We start from the raw sequence: 6,641 nt of genomic DNA on the forward strand, positions 1-6,641 counted from the left end.
AGCAATAGGCTTAGGCGTAGCAAGATTGTGAGGTTGGCCCAGGACCAGGCAGTGTATTGTTCTGTTGTGCATAGGGCTACTATGAGTTGGTGTCAACATGATGGCACCTGACAACAACAACAAGAGTGACTGTTCATTGGGGGAAAAGACATAATCAGGCTTTGGGGTTATTACTGGGCACTGGCTCTGAATAGACACTAATTACAGGAGATCCAAAATGTCACTGTGGCCCATCAGTCAGAGTGGGGTCATGTGGACGGCAAGTTATTAATATAGTCTTAACTAAGGTCCATCATACTGTGAGTGCAGTGGGTCTCCACACTCATCCTGTAGTGGTTATGCAAACTCCAGAATGCATAATCAGAATAGACATACTGAACAACTGGCAGAACCCCCACATTTGATCTTGAAATGTGGAATAAAGGCTATTAGGGTTGAAAAGCCAAGTAGAAACTACTAGAACTACCTCTGCCTATGAAGATAGTAAACCAAAAGCAACACCGCATTCCTGGAGGCATTGCAAAAATTAATGCCATAATCATGGACTGGAAAGATGCAGGGATGATTATTCCCACCACATTCCCATTTTACTCACCTATCTGACCTGGAGGGAGTGCAGTAGTCCATATGATAAACACTGGACTGCGAACCACAAGGTCTATGATTCCAGCCTGCCAGTCTCTCCACAGAAGATGAGACTTTCTACTCTTGAGATAATTTAAAGCTTCAGAAACTTTATACAGTGTCTCTTTGGGTTGGAACCAACTCAGTGGCACTTAACAACAACAACAACATCTGGCCCATGCAAAAACAGATGGATCATGGAGAATGACAGTGATTGCTGTGAGTTTAACCAAGTGATGACTCCAATTGCAGCTTCTGTTTCAAAGGTTGTTTCATTACTTGAACGAATTAATACTCCACCTGGTACTTGGTATGCAGCTATGGATCTAGTCAATGACTTTTTCTCAATTCCAGTTTCAAAGGATTACCAGACGCAGTTTGCCTTCAGGTGGCAAAGCCAGATACACCTTCACTATCCTAATTCAGGTGCTTCAACTCTCAAGCGATATGTCATAATTTACTCTGCAGGAAGCTTGATCGCCTTTCCCTGCCACAAGACATCACACTAGTCCACTACACCAATGACACTATGCTGGTTGGACCTAGCAAGGAAGAAGTATCAAAGACTATAGACTTATTGGTAAAGCATCTGCATGCCAAAGGGTGGGAAAGTAACCCAACAGAAACTCAGGCACCCTACACCTCAGTGAAATTTCTAGGGGTTCAGTGGTGTGGGGTACATATATTCTTACTAAAGTTCTTGAATCTGACCCCTCCCACAACTAAAAAAGAGGTGCAGTGCCTGGTGGATCTTTATGGATTTTGGAGGCAACATCTCTCGCATTTGGCTGTGCTACTTGGATCTCTTTAAGGAGCTCTGGGTACCATAGTGGTTACGAATCGGGCTGCTAATCTCACGGAAAGCAGTTCGAAACTACCAGCTGTTCTGTGGGAGAAAGATGAGGCTTTCTACTCTCGTACAGATTTACAGCCTCAGAAACCCTGTGCAGGGTTGCTATGAGTCGGAACCTACTCCACAGCACATAACAACAACAACAACAACTCTGACCTATTTATTAATTGACTCAAAAAGCTGCTAATTTTAAGTAGTTCCCACAAAAAGAGAAGGCTCTGCTAGAGGTTCAAGCTGTTGTGCAAGCCACTCTGCCACGTGGACCACACGATCCAGTAGATTTAATGATGCTGTAAGTTTTAGTGGCAGACAGAGATGTAATTTGGAGTCTTTGACAGGATTCTATTCATAAATCACAGAGAAGACCTTGAGGATTTTGGAGCAAAGTCCTGCCATCCTCTGCAGATAACTCCTCTCCTTTTGAGAACCAGATTTTGGGTTGTTAATGGGTCCGAGTGGAGACTGAATGCCTAACCATAGATCATCAAGTCACCATGCAACCAGAGCTACCCATTATAAACTGGGCGTTGACTGACCACAGAGTCATACATTTTGACGTACACAGCAGCACTCCATCTTTAAATTGGGCTCTAGCAGGCTCTGAAGGCACGAGTAAGTTGCATGAAGAAGTGTGCCAAATGCCCATGTTCTCCATTCCTGTCACATTACCTTTCCTCTCCCAGTCTACAGCTATGGCCTCATAGCTTATGATCAGTTGACTGACGAAGAGAAAAATTATGCTTGGTTTATAGATGGTTCTGCATGGTATACAGACACTACTCAAAAGTGTACAGTAGAAGCACTACAAACCCTTTCTGGAGCTTTACTGAAAACCAGAGGTGAAGGGAAATCTTCCCAATGGGCAGAACTTTGAGCAGTGCACCTGGCTGTTCATTTTGCTTGGAAGGAGAAATGGCCAAACGTGCAACTGTATATTGAATCTTAGACTGTCACCAATGATTTGGCTGGATGGTCAGGAGCTTGGAAGAAAATGATTGGAAAATTAGTGACGATGTTTTGGGAAGAGTTATGTAGACAGACCTCTTTGAATGGGCCAAAAAAGTGAAGATATTTGTGTCTTATGAACCTAAATATTACCTCAGCAGAGGAGGATTTTAACAATCGAGTGGACAGGATGACACATTCTATAGAAACAAATCATGTTCTTTCCCCAGCCACTGCTGTCATTGACTAATAGGCTTATGAACAAAGTGGCCATGGTGGCAGGGATGGAGGTTATGAATGGGCTCAGCAGTATGGGCTGCCACTCACCAAGACTGACTTGGCTACAGTCACTGCTGAACACTCAATCTGCCAGCAACAGAAACCAACACTAAATCCAAGATATGAGCCCATTCCTCTAGGAGATCAAGCAGCAACCTGGTGTGTAGGTTGATTACATTAGACCACTTCCATCACAGAAAGGGCAGAATTTTGTTCTTACTGGAATAGACACTTACTCTGGATATGGATTTGCTTTTCTTGCCAAAATTGCCACCTGTCTTATCCATCATCATGGTATCCTACACAGCATCACCTCAGATCAAGGGACCTACTTCACAGTCAATGAAGTGTGGGAATTGACCCACGCTCATGGGATTCACTAGTCTTACCATCTTCCTCATCATCCTGAAGCAACTGGCTTGAATGAATGGTGGAATGGCCTTCTAAAGACACAGTTATGGTGCCAGATAGGGCAATACCTTACTGAGTTGGGAAATTTTCTCCAGGAAGATGTATATGTTCTAAACTAGTATCCAATACATGGTGTTGTTTATGCAATAGGCAAGATTTACAAGTCCAAGAGTCAAGGGGTGAAAATTGGAGTGGCAATACACACTATTATTCCTAGTGATCCACTTGCTAAATTTTTGCTTACTGTCCCTGCAACGTTTGGGTGTGCACATTATAGTTTCAAAAGAAGGAATACTCCCACCTGGAGACAAAGAACTGATTCCATTGAACTGGAAATTAAGAATGTCCCCTAGCCATATTGTGTCTCTCATGCCTCTTGATCAACAGGCAAAGAAGGAAGTTACTGCATTGGGTGGTGATTGATCCTGATTAGCAAAGGGAACTTGGAATGACATGACATAATGGAGGCAAAGAAGAGTATATGTGGAATCCAGGAGATTCCTTAGGACATCTTTTAGCACAATCATACCCTGTGATTAAAGTTAATAGTAAATTATAACAACCTAATTGTTATAATTTGGTATGGCGCTGTGGGTTAATGTGCCAGACTGTAAAGCCGTTTGAACTGCAAGGTTGGTGGTTCAAGCTCACCAGCCACTACTTGGAAACCCTATACAGGGTCGCTATGGGTCGGAATCAACTTGATGGCACTTAATAACAACAACAATTCTAACATGACTACTAATAACTTATGCCCTTAAGGATTGAAGGGTTGGGTCACCCCACCAAGCAAAGAACCATGACCAGGAGAAATATTAGAAGAGGGCAAAGAGATGGATACTGGAAGATGGTAGCTCTAAATACTAGCTATGGCCATGTTGTAGAAATGAAGTCTATAATTGTTATGAATATTTTTTGTATGTGTGCATCAGACATTTTGCTTTGTTCATTTGTGAAATATAAGATGCAAATGCATCTTGTGCATTATCACTTGTACATATTTTAGTTATATCACTAGATGCAAGTATAATTTTAGATTTGTCATTATTTAGAGATTATGCATATAGCTTACAAGTGCCAAGTTGACAAGGGGTGGACTATGATAAATAAAGTTTTGTGTTAACTTGATTGGGCCACGATTCTCAGTTGTTTGGCAGTTGAAATGTAGTTATCCCCATAAGGAGATCTAATGCACTGTGATCAACTGGATTATGTATTCTGCTATGAGCATCCAGTCAATTGAAAGGGTGTTTACTCAGATGTGTGGCCTAATTCCAATATGTTAGACACCCAGGCTAAGCTTGTTGCTTTCTTCTGGGTCTAGATATTGCAACTGGCTCATCCTCTGACCTCCAGTTCTTTGGACTTGAGCCAGTGGCCTGCTCTATTATCTACCAATTCTGGAACACATTGGCAGCATAACTGTCTGTCTGCCAGACCTGCCTGCCAATTTTGCTTCATCTGACCTGGACTTGGGGTTCTCCCACTTCTACAATTGTGAACCAATCACTTGATATAAGCTTCTCTTTATATATATACACGTATATGTTTCACGAGTTTTGCTTCTATAGAGAACCCAGTCTAATACAGATAGTATTATAATCAACTTGAATTTAACCCAGAAACACAAGAATAGTCTAAAAAGAAAAGCATCAATAAGTGTAATCCCTCAAAGTAGGAGAGTTATGGGGAAAACATGATCACTTTACTACATATAGAAATGTCATTTAACAAAATTTAGCACTAATTTTTTTTTAAAAAAAGCTCTTAGCAGATTAGCCTTACGGGGCAAGAAAATGCCCTTATGCTCTGATAAAGATTATTATCAATTAATTAATATTTTTATAGAGAAAAGCTAGAAACACTCATTTTCAGATTAGGAATGAAAAAAAAATATATATATATATATATATATCTCCAGTATTTAAAGATGCTTCTCTTTAACATTGTTCTAAAACTCTGGTAGTAGATGATGTAATAAGATAGAGAGTGAAGAGAAAAGAAAGGAAGAGAAAGGAAGGAGGGTAAAGAAGGGAAAGGAATAAAAAACATTGAAATATTTTTACACTTTAGATTAGATATTGTCATTAAGTGATGTTGAGTCAGTTCCAACTCATAGCAACTCTGTATATGGTTTCCAAGGAGTGGCTGGTGGGTTTGAGCTGCCAATCTTGTGGTTAGCAGTCCAGTGTTTATCCCACAGTACCACATAAGGCTATATTGTTATCTATATTGAAGATCTAAGGAATTTATAAATAGATCCATATATGAAAAAGGTAATCTGACGATGACTGTTGCTGTTGTTAAGTATCATTGAGTCAGCTCCAACTCAGCAACCTTGTATAGGGTTCCTGAGGAACAGCTGGTGGGTTTAAACCACCAGTCTTAGGATTCAAACAGACCTTGAGGTCCAATGCTTTACCCTACAGTACCACACCAGGACTTGAGAATAACAAAGTTGAGATATTGTTATTCATGCCGAGATAATGAAAGCAGATTCTTACCTCATACCTACACACAGTAAACCATCTCCCTGTTATTTAAGCACTTAAGTATAAAAAGAAAATATAATCAAATTTGTGAAAGAACTTTACAGAAAAGCATTTCACAACCTCAAGATTAAAAAAAAAAAAAAGTCTCTATACAAGAGACAAAAAAAAAAAAAAAACCAACCTCTATACAAGGCACAAAAAAACACAAATAATCTAACAAACCCCACACTTCTGTCAGTTTATCATACTGTAGTGACTGACATACTGTTGTGACATAAGAAGCCATGCCACTAGTCTGAATGGTTAAAAGAGGGAAAACAATGTTAAGATGCTTGACTGTCTTTTGAATCTTGGTTTCCCTTGCCTACTATTGTAAAATAGACACTTGAGGGGGAGAAAAAAGAATAGCTAGAAACATCACTACAAGAAAGCTTGTAAGACCGCCTTCAGCCTATAACTGATTGGAATACCTAAAAGGGTTCTAGAACTTGAAAAGTGAAAGAAGCTTCTTACAGAGCCTTTGTAGTGTATAAGACCTTAGATGAAATCCTGATCCCCAACCAGAACTTTCTGAGATATGAAATTCCCACTTGAAACAACAAGCAGACCAATCTGGAGCAGCTACAGGAACAGAAGACACTTCTTAAAAGAAAGAGCAGCAGGGAAAAACAAAAACAAAACAACAGCAGTCTGATTGACTACTACAAGAATAAGCAAGTTGTTTGCAGGGGAGCCATCAAGGCAAGCAATCAAGTCCCTTCAGGGCAAACCCCCTTCCAAGACTGAAACTCAAAGGGAATATATGAATAGGCATGTAATCTTGCTGGTGACCACATTGGTCCACCAATAAGAGGAAGTGGGGGAAAACAGCAATGAAGCTGTGGGCTAAGTCCAACCACATTCAATAGACTCCTGTCAACCTGGGTTGAGACCTGGTTGGCCAGCAGTATAGCAAGACCTGGGGATTCCTGAGCTCATGGACAGGGACATAGCTGCAGAGGACTAGAACAGAGATTGACGTGTCCAGCTGATATGAC

The sequence above is a fragment of the Chrysochloris asiatica genome, unplaced genomic scaffold, assembly GCF_000296735.1.
Source record: "Chrysochloris asiatica unplaced genomic scaffold, ChrAsi1.0 scaffold00004, whole genome shotgun sequence".
Taxonomy (NCBI): domain Eukaryota; kingdom Metazoa; phylum Chordata; class Mammalia; order Afrosoricida; family Chrysochloridae; genus Chrysochloris; species Chrysochloris asiatica.